Below are 21,391 nucleotides of genomic sequence, written 5' to 3' on the forward strand. Positions count from 1 at the left end.
ATGCTTTTGCCATGTTATCCTTCTTGGCTACACATCCTGTATGTTGTGGCTAAAAAATCTCAATGGTAAGAACTCTTTGCTAACACCTCCAGACTAAGCTGAAATCTACATCTGTGAGGTCACCCTCCTGAAGCATCTTATTCATTCCTTGTTCTCTGCATTTATGTGGCTATGATGATCTGTTTGTTGTTCTGTCTCCCCACACAGTCTCTGCCCCTTTTTCCCCTCACTGCCTAGAGGAAAAGACAGATTTGTTGCCTGTCTTGCTCTTTGGCTTTGGTCAGTGACTGATGCTTGTCAGTTTGTGTAAATTTCATTCTCCCATCTGACTTCCATAATATTCTTGGGTCTTATGCATTCCTCAGATAACCTTGTCTCGCTCTTCATTGAATCCGCCTGTGTCTAGCAGTGGATGAGGCACATAATATTTTAATGATGATGATTAATAATAATGATGATTAATTATTAGCTAACATTTATGGGATGCTACTACATGACACCACGTCATTTAATACCTACCACAACACAATGATAATATTAACATCTTTATCACTTTGTAGGTGAGGAAAATAATGTTTAGAAGAATTAAAGAAAATTGTCCAGTGTCACAGAGCTTAGGCATAGCAGAGTCTGCAATTGAACCTCATTCTGTTGATTCTCTGACTTTTCTCTACTGGTGCCCCTTCCCTCAGAGAAAGTCCTCACATCCACATTCCAGGTCACTGGGACCCAAGAATTTCCTGCCCAAATGGCCCAGGACCTGTGCATCTTCTCAGGGTCTATTCTCCCAAGAGTGGACCTCACCACTGTTGGGGTGGCTGTTTGTGCTGAAGTATGAATAAGGCTTTGACATGAGGGCTGGAGGATCCACACACTTGCAGACAAGGTTCCTAACATGGTGCAGTGGAGCTGGGGTGGGAAGGAAAGGTAGAGTGTGGTTGAATAACACAGAGACATCTGATGATTCTAAGTCTGAACCTGATCTTGGGTGATGTTGTAAAACTACATTTGTCGAAGTGGGAGGCAAACCATATTTTATTTAACAGTTTCTAGTCTATTTATGACTTTTAAATATTTAGATCTACGGTACATGGGCTTCTTTTTGTACTCATGCTCCCGACCTTGTAAAATATTAGGGGTGGGTCTTCCAAAGCGGATGTTAACAGAACAATGAAGTGTTCCACATTGGGTCATTCATGACAGCACTTTTACAGTAGCTTCCTCTCCAAGTGTCACGGGTGGTCAAAAGAGATTGACAGGTTAGTTCTTTCAGATCCTTTGGCATTGTATTTGTGTCCACCACGTACACCTCCAATCTGTATATTATGTTCCTACAGACACCTCACCTGGTATATTTAGGGAGAAAGCCAACCCCATGGGGTGGCATGCCTCTCTCGGTCTATATCCATATAAAATCCCTAAATCACATTGAGCCTCACTGTTTAACCCTAAGTTTACCCTCTGTGTAGCATTCTGCTGAGTGCCACTCACGCTGGCCCTCAGCAATAGATTAGCCAAGGTGCAGTGCTACCAATGCAATCTCTGTAACAATTAGCATGCCCCAAAGAAACAAGTTATTTTCTTTCCTGTTTGATACAGTACCCAGCTAACAATAATTTTCTAAAACTGTTCAGTAAAACAAAGTGGAGATTGTTGTTTACTATGAGTGTCCTAATATTACTGGTGAACATTGTTGAAAGTTGGGAAACAAAGAGTTATTTCTCAGCTGATGAAATGACAACCAGCATTTATTATTATGTTTCCTTAAAGTAGCATGCTACATGATCCCAAAATACTGTGAGTCATTCATTGTTCTTAACTGCTAATGTGTGTTCTTAATATGAGGGATAAGAGGTTGACCTGAGATAAAATTCAGTTTCAGAAGGGGCTCATGATCTATGCAGGGAAGCCTGTGCCCAGGAGAACTGTGGAAGCCCACACTGAGTTGATGAACCACAGCAGGTGTTCACGAAGAGCCCCTGGGTGCACAGCACTATGCCTTGGAGACCAGTTTCTTTGGCAGGTGAGTATAGCTGTACCACCTCCATTAGCTGCTTAAAAGTACTGTGTCAATAAAAACAAAAAAAACACTATGTTCCTGTTGACTTTTATTCTCATTTCAGAGCTTCATCATCAGTACCATCACTTTTCTTGTGCTTTGTCGATATTTGGATGGGTGGTCCTGGACCCAGAGAGTTAAGACAACTTACCCAAGGTCACAATAGCTTACATCTCCAAATGCTCAGCTCTGTGCTATGGAACCCACTGCTTTCTAGTAGATTTAAATGATATGAACACCTGGTACATTACTCTAAATATATGTCTCTGACTCTACCACTGTACCTTCTTTTCAAACTCTTTAATTACTTACTGATCCATGATATAGACTGAATGTTTGTGTCCCCCCCCCATATTCACATGTTGAAACCTAATCCCCAGTGGGGGCCTTTGGGAGGGAATTAGGGTCATATGGGCAGAGCCTTCATGAATGGAATGAGTGCCCTTATAAAAGAGAAGCAAGAGTAATATTCCATTGTATACTCAGCCATAAAAAGAAACAAAATTGAGTTATTTGTGGTGAGGTGGATGGACCTAGAGTCAGTCATACAGAGTGAAGTAAGTCAGAAAGAGAAAGACAAATACCGTATGCTAACGCATATATATGGTATGGAATAAAAAAAAAAGGTTCTGAAGAACCTAAGTGATCCTAGGGGCAGGACAGGAATAAAGACGCAGACGTAGAGAATGGACTTGAGGACACTGGGAGGGGGAAGGGTAAGCTGGGACGACGTGAGAGAGTGGCATGGACATATATACACTACCAAATGTAAAATAGATAGCTAGTGGGAAGCAGCCGCATAGCACAGGGAGATCAGCTCGGTGCTTTGTGACCACCTAGAGGGGTGGGATAGGGAGGGTGGGAGGGAGACACAAGAGGGAGGGGATATGAGGATATATGTATACGTATAGCTGATTCACTTTGTTATATGTTATACAGCAGAAACTGTGAGGTGGATGGACCTAGAGTCAGTCATACAGAGTGAAGTAAGTCAGAAAGAGAAAGACAAATACCGTATGCTAACGCATATATATGGAATCTAAAAAAAAAAAAAGGTTCTGAAGAACCTAAGTGATCCTAGGGGCAGGACAGGAATAAAGACGCAGACGTAGAGAATGGACTTGAGGACACTGGGAGGGGGAAGGGTAAGCTGGGACGACGTGAGAGAGTGGCATGGACATATATACACTACCAAATGTAAAATAGATAGCTAGTGGGAAGCAGCCGCATAGCACAGGGAGATCAGCTCGGTGCTTTGTGACCACCTAGAGGGGTGGGATAGGGAGGGTGGGAGGGAGACACAAGAGGGAGGGGATATGAGGATATATGTATACGTATAGCTGATTCACTTTGTTATATGTTATACAGCAGAAACTAACACAGCATTGTAAAGCAATTATACTGCAATAAAGATGTTAAAAAAAAAAAAAAAGAGGCCTAAGAGAGCAGCTTGTCCCTCTGCAGTGTGAAGACACAGCAAAAAGACGGCTACCTAAGAACCTGGAAGCAGGTCCTCACCAGACACCGAATCTGCCAGCACCTTGATCTTGTACTTCTCAGTCTTAAGAACCGTGAGAAATAAATTTCTGTTGTTTATAAGCTACCTACTCTATGGCAGTTTGTTAAAGTTGTCCAGACAGACTAAGACAATCCACGCGTAAATATTTTTTGCACAAAGAAAATAATAATTTAAATAAATGTTAAAGTAAATCATTCAGTGAAGCAACATTTATTTCTAGTTTATTGAATTTGTGCCCCATTTAATCTTCTTTCATGAAGATTATTGTATATCAAATTATTGTATATCAGCCTTACATTTATTAAGTGAGACTTACTTCTCATGTACTTTACAGGATTGTATACTTTGATTTCCTGCAGTTACGGAACATAGTTAAAGGGGGAAAAAAAGCTGTACAACCATAACACTTACATTCTTTGGACTAGAGACTCATTTGAGAATCCTGTAAAAGCTATAGTTCTTTTCTCAGGAAGAAACAGATACACATACATGCAACTATTTGCATACAATTTTCTAGGGCTGATGTAAACAAAATCCGAAAGGGGAATCCTTAGATGTCCAAGACTCCTGATTTAAAACTCTGCCTCTACATGTGCCTGGAAGCTTTTCTCCAATATTCTGATAAACAATATTACAAGGAAGAGAGTGAAGAATAAAAAATCTAGTCCCAAGAGACAAGAATTTAGATGTAGGAGAAATCATAGGCAGGAGAAGAGAGAATAGGCATACAGGTGGATGAGAATTTAGAGATCAACTTGGTAGAAATGGCCAAAGTGATCCCTAAGATTTCCTGAATCTGATATTTAAATTATTTACTGTGTGCCCCAGTTATGTGAGCTCCTAGCTTGTACCCTCAAATCTCCAAAGTTTCCTGTACATGCCTGCCTTATACAAGATGAAGTTTTGGGGAAAGTACTGCAGAAATTGATGCTGTTTTGAGTTAATGACAAAGCAGAAACAGAGGAACAGATGCAGGATGCAGAAGCCAGAAATCAGAGCCAGAGCAGATAAGGAGAAATATAATTTTTCAGAATGTGAAGAAATCCTGGACTGTTAGATTTTCCCTAGTGTGTAGAACTGACTTTGGAGCCAATTTTATCGTTACTTTAAGTGGGTAGGCAATCTCAGCTGATATCTTGGTTACCCTAACATTTTATTAGCTCTTGAGAATTTGTAAAAGACAAGCACAATAATTATTTCGTTTTATCTACTTGAAGAGCCTGTGAGGTGGGCTGTGCTTCCCTTTTACAGATCAGAAAGCCGAGATGCAGAGTATAAAATAACCAAGACCACAAGAGTGGAAAGATTTGGTTCACGGAGCTGTCTGGGGTTCTAACTTCTCTCCTTAACTAACCTCACGCCCTTTCCTTTGGGCCTTGCCGTTTATTTGAAAGCAAATTCTAAATAATGAATAAGTATTGCTTGGTCTTGGTTACTTCTCCTCTGTGGTGTCTATACTCTGCTCAGTACAGAGTTAGAGCCTCAAGATATTACCAAACACCTGCTTCTGTGGGCCAGAATCTCATCAGCTGAGTCGTCACTGAAATGATTAGGGGTCAGACTTCTTCTCCAGAGTCACTGAGCTTGGGCAAAGGAACCAGAATGAAGGAGGTTTCATAGAAATGATCTGGCCATCAGCACTTTCAATTCTAGCTCTGGCTTTCACACCTGTGTCCCAGTCTCCAACTTTGAGCACAAGCTTCCCAGTAGATATTCCAAAGTGGATACACGGGTGACCTGAATGTCCCAGGGTCAGGCAGAAAAGCACATTTGCAGGAGTCCAGGTTGGTAGTGATCACCCATTGATGTTATGTGAGTATATTTTATATTATAAAATAGTTTTGTGTATTCAAAGAAAAATACAAATATTTTGCCTTGCAAGAATTGTTTTCTGATTCCCATGTTAGATTAGAAAACTGTTTCTTGTGGTTTAGCACCAGGCTCTTGCACATTTGAGAGATTAGCCTGCTTCCCTTTGCCATCATGGTTAAAGTAGGTTATTGTCAGACAGGCCTTCCCTGCCTCCATTTCATTCACCTTATCCCCACCCCATTATTCTCCATCACAGCTTCCACGTCATTCCTTTCTTTCTTTGTCCTTAACATGACTGGTAATTTATTCATTATTGTTTAGTCATAATCACCTCCACTCTGCTGTGCCCTCCACAAGTCAGATAGTACATCTGTTCTGGGCACTACAGTATCCTCTGATAGAGGCTCTGATATATATTAGGTCCTCAACTAAAATTTGAGGAATCAAAGAATCTGTGAAATGTATGAATGAATAAATGAATGGTGGGGTCATGTCTTCTGGAAACTAAGACTCAGTCCCATTAATCATATACTCCTCTACCTTCTGTTCTAACAAACAGACTCTCCCATTCTTCTTCACTTCTCCCCATTCTCACCATCATCTGTTCACCGGCAACAATGGCCCTTGTCCCTGAGTCTTTGCCTAGGACTACAGAACAGGACTGGCCTCTTCTGTCTTATATTTCCTAGTCTTCCTAGGAACCAACTTGATGTCCCTGAGCAGAGCCACTCTGCTTGGGCTTAGCTTTCCATTGCGTGTTTTCCTGACTCCACTGTGCTCTGCCTAAAAGGATGCTTGATTTCCTGTTTTAGAGATAGTGAAAGTAAGGCAGTGATTCACAAATGTTGATTGGCACAAATATCTGAGTTTTTGCCTATCATAGCTAGTCAGGGGTGGACTCTATGGAATCAGAGTCTCTAGGGCTAGGCATAAGGAATTGGAATTTTGTAACAAGCTCCTAGGTGATTATGATGATCAAGGGTTAGTAGCTACTAGGGGAGAGAAGAGCCCATCAGGTTAGAATCGTACGTGAGTTTGCATCTTTGCTCAGAGATGGATTAGCTCGGTGACTTCAGTCAGTTAATTAACCTGAGTTTGTTTCCTGATCTGCAAAATGTAGGCAGGGCAACCTACTGGTTCTTACCCCACCTCCAGTCCATCCAGAAGCAGATCATTTTAATACTGACCCAAAATTCTGTAAGGTTCCAGGCCCAACATTTTCCACTTAAGCCAACAGCTTTTCTAGACTCTAAATTGTAAGATAAATCCATTTTCTAGAAAATATATTCAAATCAGAATATACCAAATAATAATTATACTGAAACATAAATGTAGTATAGAATATATGATTATCCAAGTAATTTATAATCAGTAGATGAAAAAATATTGCTTTTGCACCAGTCTATTCCTTCCAAAAAGCCTCTTACCTTGCTGCCACCAGGACCCCTGTCACTGGTACCTGCTACCTTATCCACAGACAGTTGTCCACGATCTCCTTTCATGCTCTACTGCCTGTAGGCCGAAGACATGCTGACTTAACCCCACTGAAATCCCAAGACTTTTAACTAGTGTCCCCTTGATGGGGACCAGTAGAAATTCCACTCCTGCTGCTGCTATAATCTTTATCACCTTGTCCTGGAATTCCAAATTAGTCTCTTCTTACGAGTGATATTACAGATAATGCATACGATTTGAGATGTCACTGCATGTAGTGCCATAATTCACTTAGATTAAAAGTTAGATAGAAATTAATGGCGTTTTAGTCTTTAAATTTGAATTTTCTAGTCCTGAAGGTAGAACTAGAGCTAGTTCTTTGCTTAATCCAGGTTTCATGCTGCTTCCTGCTAAACTTGACCCACTGGGCAGGGTAAGGCTTATTTCCTTCACCACTACATAGGGTAAAGATGACCTCCCCATCCCCCCTCCTTACCTGGACGTGACAAGCTGTGCCTTCCCCTGGGGGCAGGGGTTGTGAGCAAGTACCCGTCTCTATCACCTACTGAGCACACTTCCCTCCCCACACAAAACTAAACAAACAACAATCCAGTTTTCTCAGTCTTCTCCAGTCTCTGGCAGCTACTCTCTTCTCCTGGGTAAAACTATCCCTTTTCAGGTCCAAGCACTGACACAGTCCTCTGCGTTCAGGGATAACTCTGTCTTTTGGTGCTAAATTGCTAAACACAGACATGAGTGGAGTTTTCTTCAGGACATTCAAGGAGGCTGGCGCGGGGTGTGTAAAAAAGAATTGAAAGTGATAGGGCACAAAGGCTTACCTGACCTGGAGGGCAAAAGTGGGAGGGAATGAAAAACAAAATCACTTTTTCTTTTTTCTTTTTTTTTTTTGCCGCTCTCTTCTAGAAAGAACGAGATAGACGTTAATTGCACTGTGTATTTTCTTTCCACAGTTAATCTTTATTTGTGGTTCTCTCTGGTGTTTCATCAAGAGGGAAGGAATACTGAAATGACTAAAGATCCAGCTAACACCAACCAATACTCTAGGATACATATGTCATTAAGGAGAAATATTTTCACTAGATGATCAGTTTTCAAAATATTGTTGCGGAAAATGCTAAGAGGTGTCTCATCTCCCCAGAGTTTGTTTTTAGTGTTCAGGGGGGAGGGGGTGGGAAGGCAGATGGAATATATGAAGGAGATTAAGAGGTACAAGCTTCCAGCTATAAAATAAATAAGTCACAGGGATATAATGTACACATAGAGAATACAGTCAATAATATTGTAACAAGTTTGTATGGTGGCAGATGGTACTGGTCCTACTGCAGTGATCATTTCATAATGTATGAAAATATGGAAGCTCTAGGTTGTACATCTGAAACTAATATAATATTGTATGTTAATTATAACTCAATTAAAAATAATTCTAGGAAACAGTGTGTGCTGTACTCCCCTTGTAGAGAGCCACATTCATATTTCAAAGACTATTTTAAATCTTGATGTAAAGAATCCTATTCAACATTGCTTAACTCACTGTTTGCCAATTTCATTTATGTCCCCACCCCCTTCAGGAAGAATCTATACATTATTGATCTTAGAGGTTGTGTTAATATTTTGAATATTTTGATTTGGAAAAGATACTAGACCTGCCTTTGCCTCCCCCCCCACCCCAACAATTTGTAAATGCATGTTTGGGGCTTGATAACCCCTCTTCAAAGATGCTCTGGAGACATTGGCAGAACTAAATTTCTTGGCTCCAATCTCATGTTGATTCTGGGGAAAGACATTGCAATTTGGAAGTAAAAATAGCTTGGGAGATTGTAAACGGCAAAAGCAGAGGGAAAAGGAGGCAGAAAATGATAAGAAATATAGCTAAATATTTATATATACAAAAAATGAAAATATGAAAAACGTTCCTTCTGAAATACATAATTAAGCTCAAGACAGAGTAGGCAGATGGAGTCAGTAATTACAGGTTCCTAATGTATCTAAAATTCCCAGAGAATGAGAGTGTTGCTACTAATTTTGTAGCTTCACAGTTTATAGCTTGTTGCTGTTTATAACAGGCTCTGCTCCATTAACACTTGCTGTTCCAGTTAGATGGCTTGTATTTTAAACATATACTTAGGGCTTCCCTGGTGGCGCAGTGGTTGAGAGTCTGCCTGCCGATGCAGGGGACACGGGTTCGTGCCCCGGTCCGGGAGGATCCCACATGCCGCGGAGTGGGTGGGCCCGTGAGCCATGGCCACCGAGCCTGCGCATCCGGAGCCTGCGCTCCGCAGCGGGAGAAGCCACAACAGTGAGAGGCCCGCTTACCGCAAAAACATAAATAAATAAAATTTAAAAAATAAAAAATAAAATAAAAAGATACCGAGCAAAGCAGCCCAATTGCTGACCTACTTAGACTATTTATGTGAAAATTCGATGTAAACTAAGGTTATTATGTGTGTGTTATAATGGTTTGTATTACTGTCATCCTCATTAGGGTTACAGGCAGTTGTGGTGTCATAGAAAAGACCCTGGACGTGGAATCTCAGTTCATCTCCACACATATTAATTGAATGCCTACTCTGGCTGGGCACACTTCTGACCTCTTGGGGTACGTTAGTGAATAAAATAGACTTAGATTTCTGCCCTTGTGGAGCTTTCATTCTGGTAGGAGTTGGGGAGATGGAAAATAAATAATAAACAAAATGGATAAGTAAATTATATACTATATGAGACAGCGATAATGGAGATGATAAGAGAGGAGATTGTCTTGGGTAAATGAATTTATCAATAGAATAGTCAAAGCAATTCTGGTGGAGAGCATGCCACAGGGGCAAGACTGAAGGGGTTGACCATGTGGGTGCCTGCGGGAAGGAGAGAGGGAACAGTCAGTACGAAAGCTGTGAGGCAGGAGAATGTTGGATCTGTTAAGGAAAAGCAGGAGGTGAGCATGGCTGGAACTGGCCGAGAGGGTGGGAGAGCTGTAAGCCATGCAGTCAGTGAGGGGGTGCAGGGAGACACAGACAGCCTTGTTGGTCATCATCAAATTCTTGCTTTTTACCCTGCAGGAAATTGCGACTTGTTTCAGGAGTGCAAAGGAATGCAATAAATTGACTTCCATTTCAATTTGACCTGAGTGTTAAAGGATTAAAATTCTCTTCAGATTATATGGGTTCATATTTTCTTTTCTGTGTATGGTAATAGAAAGAAATATCAATTTCAACTACCTAGCTCTTAAACAAGAGGGGGTGGGTAGGGCGTATTTATTTTAACCAACAGAATTCTTCTTTAGAAAAGCACTAGAACATTTATCATGAAAGGGGTGCCATGCCAGGTCCACCATATTTTTCCCACTGCCACACAGGGATTTAGTTTCTCTTCCCAGGTGTTGAGTTAAGAAAGTAATCTCAGAGATAGCTTCTCTGATGGTGAGAAAGGTGCCACAGGAACCACAGTCCCTGCCCTCACATGGGCAACTCCTACCCCATTTCCACTGTCAAGACTATAATTCTATTCTTTTGACCCTCATCTCCCCATCCCCTTCAAACTCAAGACCAACCAGAGAAAGTCAAATTTGCTTTGGCACAATCATATGAGAAGTCCCCTTGTCTGGATAGTCTGGTTCCACCTTCCCCATGCCAACAGCTTCCAATCAGGCACACCTGAATCCTTCTCTCTCTCTCTCTCTCTCTCTCTCTCTCTCTCCCTCTCTCTCTCTCTCTCTCTCTCTCTTTTTTTATAAAGCTTTCACACTTCCCTGCCTGCATTGGAGTCTCTGCCAAGGGCAAGCCATGGTGGCTGTCTCCCTTGCTGATGGTAGCTCTGAATAGATAGCCCGTTTTCATTTGCACTCTCTTTGTTTACACAGAACCATCTCCCTTCCCCCACAAACATGGAGGTAAAGCTAGAGAAGGGCAGAGAGAAGAGAAGCCTCCCAGGAGAAAACACACCAGTTCTGCCTCTGTAGTCTCTCTCAGTTGTGGATAAAGTGGCAGATCTGGCAGCTGGGGTCGGCTGACCTCTCCTCTTGTCTCCCACGAGGCTTCCTCTCCTTGGTTTATTTGTAGTCAATATTTGAAAGGGCCGTCAATATTTGTGAGCTGCGTTAACTGAACCTATTGAGAGACCCCTGGGGCAGTTTGCACGTTCCATCTTCTTTATTTTTTGTTTTTTGCGGTACGCGGGCCTCTCACTGTTGTGGCCTCTCCCGTTGCGGAGCACAGGCTCCGGACGCGCAGGCTCAGTGGCCATGGCTCACGGGCCCAGCCGCTCCGCGGCATGTGGGATCCTCCCGGACCGGGGCGCGAACCCGCGCCCCCTGCATTGGCAGGCGGGCTCTCAACCACTGCGCCACCAGGGAAGCCCACACGTTCCATCTTCTACTGCACAAAGTCCCATTGCCCCAGGGAGCCCTGCATGCGCAGTGACATGAACTTCTAGTGCAGCTTGCACACTGCTCTTTGCATCCCTTTCCTTCTCTTGCTTCTTAGGCTCGATGGAACTGGTGGCCTTCACAGCCCATGTTAGTGTGGCAAGCAAGGCTTGGCCTCTCAAAATTATTTTTCTTTATCACAGCCTCTGCTGCCCACCACAGGTTTGAGCATCTCTACTCAGCTTTGCTTTCAGGTTCATTCAGGATGCTTCAGACAAGCCCGAAACAGGGATGTCTGTGTATAAACCTGAAGGAGAATTTGTAGCACTTGGCAATGGCCCCCTGCCAGCCCTGGTTGTTGTCAGAGGGAGAGGCTTGGGTCCCACCACAGGACAAATTCTTCTGGTAACAACTGTCAGAGCCACCCAACATGGAAAGTTTCCTTTGGACACACCCAAAGGATTTGGCTGAGTCTAGGGCACCACCACTGCTGCTGATGTGAGCAGCAGGGAGGTCATGGGGACATGCTGGAGGGTGTGCTGGGCTGTGGCACCTCACAGTTACTCTGCAGGGCATGGCCTCCGGGCCTGGTGGGGCTGTGCTGAGGATGTATTGGATTCTTGGTGCAGGTTGTGGGCTCAGAACACCATGGGGGCTGGGGATACAGAAGCTAAGGAGGCCCCAACCGTGGCACCATTAGGAATGACTTCATTATTCTAGATGGAGGCCTCCCAAAGCTGGCCCTCTCCAAAAGCAGGGATTTCTTGCTTTGTTTATGTTGGTGGAGAAGCTGCCGTTTGCTGAGGGGAGAGGGGGTTCTTTTCCCTCTCCAGACAAGGAAGGGGGCTGGCAGACATGGACTTACTTATTGGAAGAAATAAAAATCACTGGAAAGGTAAATACGTTGGTAAGTATATGATCATCTGAAAATACAGGGTTGCCACAAACCTTCGATTTGTAAAAGACACAATATTGCAAATCACAATAAAAATAAAGCACAATAAAATGAGCTATGCCTGTACAAAGGAAAACTGGTGCATTGGTTTCTACAAGAGTATAACAAATTATCACAAACTTAGTGGCTTAAAGCAAAACAAATTTATTGTATCACAGTATCTGTGGATCAGGAGTCCAGATATGGATTAGCTGAATCCTGTGCTCAGGTACTTAATAAACTGAAATAAAAGTGCCTTCCAAGGCTGCAGTCTCATCTAAGTTTTGGGATTCTCTTCCAAGCTTACTTGCTGTTGATAGAATTGTTTCTTGTGGTTGTAGGACTGAGACTCTGGGCTCCTAGAGGCCACTCACCATTTCCTGCCACATGGCATTCTCGACAACATGGCAGTTTACTCCCTTCAAAGCCAATGGCAGATCATCTTCTGCTGCTTCTTTTCTCCCTTTTTAAGGGTTTACTTGATTAGCTCAGACCTACCCAAGATAATTATCCTCTTGATTAACTCAAAATCAACTAACTGAGAACTTTAGTTACATCTACAAAATTCCTTCACCTTTGCCATACAACATAAAACCTAATCCCATCATATTTGCTGGTCAGCTCTAGGGGAGGACATTACTCAAGGGTGTGAGTCATTAGGGGTCATCTTCAAATTCTTCTTACCACAGATGAAATGAGCATGGTAATCTCAAAGTAGATTTCTGAAGAAAATTACTTGGAATAAACAGGAATATTGATAAAGGATTAATTCAGCAAGAGTACATGGTAATCCTACATTTATGTGCATCGAAGAGCAAAAACAAAATAAACACATGTGCACCTAAGAAACAAAAATTGATAGAACTATAAAGAAAAATAGAGAAATCCAGTTTTCTTTGGAGACTTCACCACTCCTCACACAGTAATCAATAGAACAAGTAAACAGAAAATCAAGACGTAAAAGAACTGAACACCATGAACCAAATGGATATAACTGACATTTAGAGAACATTTCGCCACCAAGAGCACAATACACATTTTTTCAGGTGTGCATAGAACATTCACAAGATATTCCATATTCTTGCCCATAAAACACATTTAAAACAATAGAAATCCTACATGGTATGTTCTCTAACCACAGTAAACTTATTAGAAATTAATAATAGAAAGATATCTAGAATAACTCCAAATAATTTGAAATTAAACAATAGTCTTCCAAATATCCTATAGATCAAAAGGGAAGTTCCAAGGAAAACTAGGAAATATTTTTAGTTAAAATGAAAATGCAACATATTAGGGGATAGCAAGAGCTACTTTTGGATTTTATATTCTCTCTAATTGAAGTCCTGATTCACATTCTCCAAATCTTGCTTTACATTGATATCAGAACTAGACTGGCTTCCCTTGTTTTTGTTATCAAAATTTTGATACCTAAATTGGGTTAACCAGGTGTGCATTCTACCTTTCAAAACAAGGCTGGGGCAACCTTTATTTATTTTGGAATCAGTTACGTACTAGGCTTTCATAAATACTTTGAACTTTGTACCATAGGCAGATGTTTCAATATGATTATTTTATTCTTAGAATACAAAGTTTCTTTTCATAAATGTAATAGAATCTTATCAGTTAGGAAACTGAAATCTAAGGACATGTGCCAATTAGGAATATAGCTGAGACTAGAGAGAAACAATTGTTCAGATTCCTTATGTGTCATCTTTCCATTGGATTATCTTAATCTGCTTTTAAACCAAAGAATAATTTCACATGGCTCAAAACATCATCTAAAGTTGTTCTTTGTTTATGTAGTAAATTCAATGGCCAGTTGGTAACTCTTTCCATAACTGATTCTTCTATTCTCTCCTACAACCCTTATTCTCCCTAACTCACTATTCCTTATATGAGATGCCAGGTTTAGAGAAAGACAATTCATTTAAAATTCCCCACAAAGAAAACAACTCTAAAATGACTAACATATTTTCATATTTAAAAGCTTCGCCTCCTTGATTTCCCTTTCCAATCTTTATATTAATTCTTCATGACTCTTCTCTAACTTTTTAAAGATCTCCTCTAACTTTTTTAAGACCACCTCCACCACCATCATCATCCTCATTTATTATGACCATTTTTCCTAATCTTTATTGAGGATTTATTAAATATATGCAAAGTTCTAATGCTTGACCTGTATTATCTAATTTAATTGTCACAAAAACCTCAAGTGACAGAGAACACTGAAATTTCACTCATTCTTCTAGGCTGGATCAGAGTTAGTGAGACTATCTGGAGAGATGAACTCAATTTCCAGTTTATTTTCTTTCAAAAAAAATAAAAAAGCTTCTCAGTCAGAGTAAACATAGCTCCATATCTACAAATTGCCCTGAAGGAAGCAGCCATCTTCCTGACAAATCTTTTATTTTTGAATGTTTGTTCTCATTACAGACATCTATTTGTTTCATTTTCAAGAGAAGAAAGATGAAATTAGTGTATTTATCCTTTTCTTTTATTATTTATTTTTCATTTGGAAATCTCCTAGCGTCAACAGACACACAAAGGAAGGTCTATAATTCCAGAGAGGCAGCACCAACATGGCACCATGGAGATGTGGCTGCAGAATCAGACATCTGGGCATGGGATAAACACCAGAAGAACCATACTAGAGTCAAGAAGTACTAAACGTGGCATACCTCAATTCCCAGTTGCTGGTGAGGCTTTGGAAATTGGTCTTTGGAGGAGTTCCATTTTGCTGCCTCTAGAGGCTGCTTGGCTAATGGTTTTCACAATGTTTGTGGACCTATTGGTTGTCAAGGCTATCTTAAGTCTGGCAGGAGGGGGATGGAAATAGTACAAGCTAAAACATAAGAAAGCTTGCTTTTCTTATTGATATTTATCCATTTTTCTTGAAAAAAATACTACCTGTTGCATGCTTTTGTTTAATTTCCAGAGTTCTGAAAAATTTTGATATTGACAATTATTTTCAAAGTGCTCTCACTGCTTTTAGAGTGAAAATTTTCATGGATCTTTCAATTTTCAGAGTAATCTCTTCCATTCCTACTGACATCTTTTCTTTTTTTTTATTATGAACATAGCTCCTGTGAAATTCCTTTGTATGTCTTTTTTAAAATATATTTTTACTTATCTTCAATAAATATTGAGGTTAGTGTTGGGTAGGTGTTTATTCAGCTTTACTGATTTGCCAAACTGATAGTGTACATTTCACCTTTTTGGTTATATATATTCATAGGTCTTTTATTCATTTGGATTGTAAATGGAATTGTTTTCTTAACTTCCTTTACATGTTTTTTATTGCTGGTGTATAAGAAACACAACTGATTTTTGCATGTTGATATGAATTTGATGAATAAATATTTGATGGATAAATAATTAGCTCTAGTAGTTTTGGGGTGGATTTTTTAGTATTTTCTATATGTAGGATCATTTTATCTAAATAGAGATAGCTTTACTTCTTCCTTTCTAATTTAGATACACTTTATTTATTTTTGTCCTTGCCTGATTACTTTGGCTAGGACTTATTGTACAATATTGAACAGCAGTGGTAAATGCATCCTTGTCTTGTATTTGATTTTAGGGGAAACACTTTCAGTCTTTCAACACTGAGTATGAGTTGAGCTGTGGGTTTTTGGTCAATGTCCTTTATCATGTCTTTTGGGTTCCTGTACTCAATTCCAATATGTGTGTTGGGTGGGGGGTGGGTAGTGGCTTTCCCCATCTCAGAAACCAGCAAGGTGCTGAGAATTCAACTCAATTCTGACAGTATCTATCTCGAGACAGCATCAGATTCCACAGGTTAAGGACTCAGTCTTATAAGACTGCCTCCACCCACACACTCCAGACACATCACAAGCCCAGATGGACTGGCTACAGACTGGAAGTTCCAAAGACCCTCTCCTTGGATTTCAGATACCAGTGGCAAGTCCAGGTTGTTACTTGTTCTTCTGATCAACTATCAATCAGAGGTTTCCATGACCCCCTTTTGGGGTTCAATGAATTTGTTACAGTGGCTCACAGAACTCAGAGAAACATTTTAGAATGTTTAGAAACTATATCAGGACTTCCCTGGTGGCGCAGTGGTTAAGAATCCACCTGCCAATGCAGGGAACACGGGTTTGATCCCTTGTCTGGGAAGATCCCACATGCCACAGAGCAACTAAGTCCGTGCACCACAACTACAGAGCCTGCGCTCTAGAGCCCACGAGCCACAACTACTGAGCCCACGAGCTACAACTACTGAAGCCCGCCTGAGTCAAAATCCAGCCCCTCTTCCCTCCCTAGAGGTTGGGGGTGGGACAGCAAGTTCTAACCCTCCAATCATTTGGTCTGGTAGGCTCCACTGCCAACCACCCTCATCCTTAGGTGCTTTCTAAAAGCCACCTCATTAGCATAACAAAAGATACATCTGTGACTCTCACCACTGAGTAAATTCCAAGGGTTTTAGGAGCCCTGTGCCAGAAACAGAGACTAAGACCGAATGTATATATTTCTTAGAATATATTACAATATCATATCATGTTAAGTAATTTCCTTTCTAGTCCTAGTTTTCTGAGTGTTTTTATCATGAAATGGTGTTGAATTTAATGCTTTTTCTACATTATTGAGATAATCACGTGTTTTTATATTCCTTCATTCTATTAAGATGGTGCATTAAATTGATTAAATTTCTTGTGTTGAATCACCCTATATTGCTGGGATAAATATTACTTGCCCATAACATATAAGCTTTTTAATGTGCTGTTGATTTGGTTTGTTAATATTTGTTGAGGATTTTTGTGTCCATATTGATAAGGGATACTGGTCTATAGCTTTTATGTGTAGTATATCTGTCTTTGGTTTCAGGCAAATATTAGCCTCATAGAATGTGTTAAGAATTGGTCTCTCCTTTCATATTTTTTGGAAGTATGTGAGAAGGACTTAGTGTTACTTCTTTTTAAAATATTTGGTAGAATTCACCAGAGAAGCCATCTGGTCCTGAACTTTTCTATGTTGGGAGGTTTTGCTTATGAATTCAATCTCTTTATTTGTTATAAGTCTGTTCATATGTTCTATATATTCTTAGTAAGTTTTTATAATTTTTGTGTTTCTAGGAATTTGTTCATTTTATCCATATTATCTACTTTGTTGACAATTGTTTTCAGGAGTCTCTTACAAATCTTTTAATTTTTATCCAATCAGCTGTAATGTAATATCCTCACTTTCATTCATTTCTGAATTTAGTTATTTGTGTCTTTTCTCTTTTTCTTAGTCGATCTAGCTAAAGTTTTGTCAATTTTGTTGATTTTTTCAAAGAAACAGCTCTTGGTCTCATTAATTCTATTGTTTTTCTATTCTTTATTTAATTTACTTCCTCTCTTGTCTTTATCTTCTTCCTCCTACAGGGAACAGAACTACCAGATACCTATCAGATGTTGAATTTAACAGAAAGGAGATTTCAAAGTAGCCATTCTAAATATGTTCACAGAACTAAAGGAAAGCATTATTAAAGAGTAAATGAAAGTATGATGACAGTGTCATAACAACTGAAGAATATCAATAAAGAGATGGAAATTCTAAAAAAGAACTGAATGTAAATTTTGGACTAGGAAAGTACAATAACTCAAACAAAAATTGACTAGAGGGACTCAGCATTAGAATTGAACTGATAAAAGAATTAATAAACTTGATAGAGATTATCCAGCCCATAGAACAGAGGGAAAAAAGAGTGAAAACAAATGAATGGACCCTCAGAGAATTGTAGGGCACCATTAGTTATACCAGTATACATTTAACGGAAGTAACAGAAGGAGAGGAGAGAGAGAAAGGAAAAGAAAAAAATATTCAAGAAATATGACAGACAAGTTCTTAAATTATTTAAAATAAATAACCAATACATCCCGGAAACTCAATAGACTCCAAGTAGTATAAAGGAAAGAGACTCATAAAATGACACATCAAGTAAACATGCTGAAAGTCAAAGACAAGGGAAAAACTTGAAAACAGCAAGAGAAAAAGAATATGTCACTTACAAGCAAGTCCCAATAAAATTAACAGTTGACGTCTCAGAAGAAACAATGGTGTTCAAATGTAGTTGAAAATTGGCACCAATCTTTACTTACTTACACTTCTTTCAGAACATTACAAGAAAATCAAGTTTACATTTAAAATTTTCTTGACTGTATTTTCACACTTCCCAGCTCCTCTAGAGCTTCCCACTCTCCATCCACATATTCCACTTTACCAAAAACTTTCTATGAAAGCCCAGTCTACCTGCCTCTTGTCCTTTGTTCCTTCCCCCTTTTGATTTTCACTTTTTCTTTTGCGGTGCGCGGGCCTCTCACTGTTGTGGCCTCTCCTGCTGCAGAGCACAGGCTCCGAACGCGCAGGCTCAGCGGCCATGGCTGACAGGCCCAGCCGCCTCGCGGCATGTGGGACCTTCCCGGACCGGGTCACAAATCCGTGTCCCCTGCATCGGCAGGCGGACTCTCAACCACTGCGCCACCAGGGAAGCCCCGATTTTCACCTCTTTAATGTTGTGTAGCTGTACCTATTCCAAAACTCAACTGACAAAAAAATGAGAACTCTCTTTAGGATATAGGATAACATTGAACTAAGCAGGTAAATATTAAATTATTTTTGCTAAGATGGGTTGGACTGTGGGAGTACAAGGACCACTGAAGAGAAGTAAAGGTTAGTCTGTGGGGCCTGACTAATTCAGGGGTTATGTGGGTCTTCACTTTGGAAGAGATGTTTGAACCAACATCTGAAGGATGACTAACATTAGCTGAGTGAAAAATGGAAAAATATATTTCAAGAGGATTATTGGCACAAATACCCTGAGGTAGGAATGAGAATGATGCAATGGAAAAGCAGAAAAAAGAAAGCTTTGTTGATTGAAAAGCAATGAGTAAAGTTTAAAATAACTGAGGTAGCATTTGTGGTATAGAAAGGGACCAGAGGTGTTAGACTTTGTAATACATATTAAGCAATGTTTTTCTCTATATTCCTTTCTATAGCTGACATTCAATGACTCTAACTCCTTCATTATGAATGATTAACCTACTCTCATTGACCTACATGGACAGGATCCATTGAAGTGCAATATCTTAACTCAGAAGGTTCCAAAGGAATGTGGTTTTATTATTTTTAAGCACAGACAGAAATTGGAAATGTTCACATAGTGCTTCTTGCAAGTCCTAGAGAGGTGTTTAATGGGGTGGATGAGGCTCATCAGTAATTAGTAGCAACGTTTGCATATAATTAGTCCTTGGATGCCTTATAAACCAATTCTATTTAGAAAACTTCAAAGTTGTGTTTATACTTTTCAATATATAATTATTTTTCATGAAGAAAACCACATTTCTGTTAAATTTCAAATACGGGAAGGAGTTAGGTTTTACTAACATAATTTGTCTCATCTAGAAGGCTCTAAGTGCATATGCAGGATCTCCTAGAGGAGAATCAGTTTTGACTCCAGATTAGTGACTGAGGAAGCCTCTCTTCCTGAGGTCAAACAAATTAACAAACATAGAATTTCCTTCACCCGATTTAAATAAGCCTTGTATATCTGCTTCATCCATCACCCAGCATTTGTATTTTCTCTACTTTGGAAATCTTCTCTGTCCTGATTTTATCTCATGCTACACACTGGGAATGAGGAAAGGGAATGGGGGAGGAGGAGGTGTAAGAAAAATTATTGTGCTGGTTGCTCAAACTTGCTCCCCAAGCTAAAGGCCATATATATTATGTGATTGTGTAAGGGGAGAGGGTCTGTTTCATTGAGCATAAGTGTGTGAGGTTTTGTGGACATAAGTATGTTGAGTCTGAGTATTTTTATATTTTTGGTGATTTTTGCATTTGATTCAGTGTAAGAGTTGTGAATATATGTGATATCTATCTATAGATATATAGATATTTTTAAATGTATTCATGAAACAATAAACTGAGATTGTTCTGGTCTATATATTGCCAATCCTTTTTCTTTGGCTGTCTGCCTGTGAGAGGCTTATGAAATGGAGACTAAATCACTTGTGTTTGAAATGTCTGCCTACCGCTACTTATTTCCTGTTTTTTAATTGTTACCGATCAACCTGTTAGTCAGTCAGCAACATTCATTGATTTTACTGTGCTGAGAAGGAAGAGGTGCTAAATATGGAAACCTTGACTTCAGAGAAATAGCAGGAATCAAATTGCTAAATATAGTCTGCCCTCTTGAGTAAACAAATAAAGGCAATCTTTTTAAGAACACTCAAAAACGAAAGGGTGAAGACTAGTGTTCTTTCAGAGAGGGATTATAATTGTTTTTTCTAAATCCCATTTTGTGGGCTATTATATGTCAAGAAGCTTGTTTGTTAGTTGGTTGACTTTCATTTTGAGCTATTGGACAGCCCGTAGGCTCCCATTCTCTATTCTTTTTTCTCACCACTGACTACTGTAGGATATGACATTAGTGAACTGTTCCTTTCCTATTTGGCAGTCTTCGTTATACAGAGAGAAAGAAAAAAGCATAAGAAGGGGAGAAGGAAGGAAGGAAAAGGTGAACTTCAGGAAGAAAGGCACTGGAGTGTGTACAGTCTGAAAAGGTAAGAGCACGGAAGTAGGAAACCAGAGGTCTAGATTCTAGTAATTACTTGGCAAATTCAATATATGCAATTATATCCTCTAACCCTTCTGTTAGTAGAATGAAGTGTTTATCCTCAGTTTTCAAAATGAATTCTGTGGAAGTACCTCACAGGTCACCTCAGCAGATAAGAGGATTTTTATCTATTTCATGGTAGGAGTTTGATTGGGAAAGGACTCGGTCCCTAATATTTGAAAATCCTTGATAAAGTGCTCTCTCAGACTCTGTCTGGTTTCAAAACACTCATGATTGAGCGTTCTAGGAAGGCTTGACCTGTCATGGCATGGCTTCTAGAAACCAGAAGGGATACTCTTATTTCATCACAATCTGATTTCTTGAAAGTGACAGATTCCGCTTATAGTCTCCTGGAATTCAGAAAGGAAAGGATATTTTTTAAAAGACCACAGGAAAAATTTTTTAAAGATTTTGGTGATCTCAAATGAGGCATAATACTCACAAAATCTCATTGGTAAGATCACTTAAACTGCCACCCTTTCTGACTCTCCTAGTACCTAGATTCTTTTTTTTACATCAGATTCCATTCCGCAGTCAATAATATGATCACTGCTTTGCATATATTTCAACTTCCTCGTCCCTCTCTCTAGAGTTATTCTATTCTTGTATTAAAATCACTGTCCTGCTGAAATATA

This window comes from Lipotes vexillifer, unplaced genomic scaffold (assembly GCF_000442215.2).
Source record: "Lipotes vexillifer unplaced genomic scaffold, Lipotes_vexillifer_v1.1 scaffold5, whole genome shotgun sequence".
Lineage (NCBI taxonomy): Eukaryota > Metazoa > Chordata > Mammalia > Artiodactyla > Lipotidae > Lipotes > Lipotes vexillifer.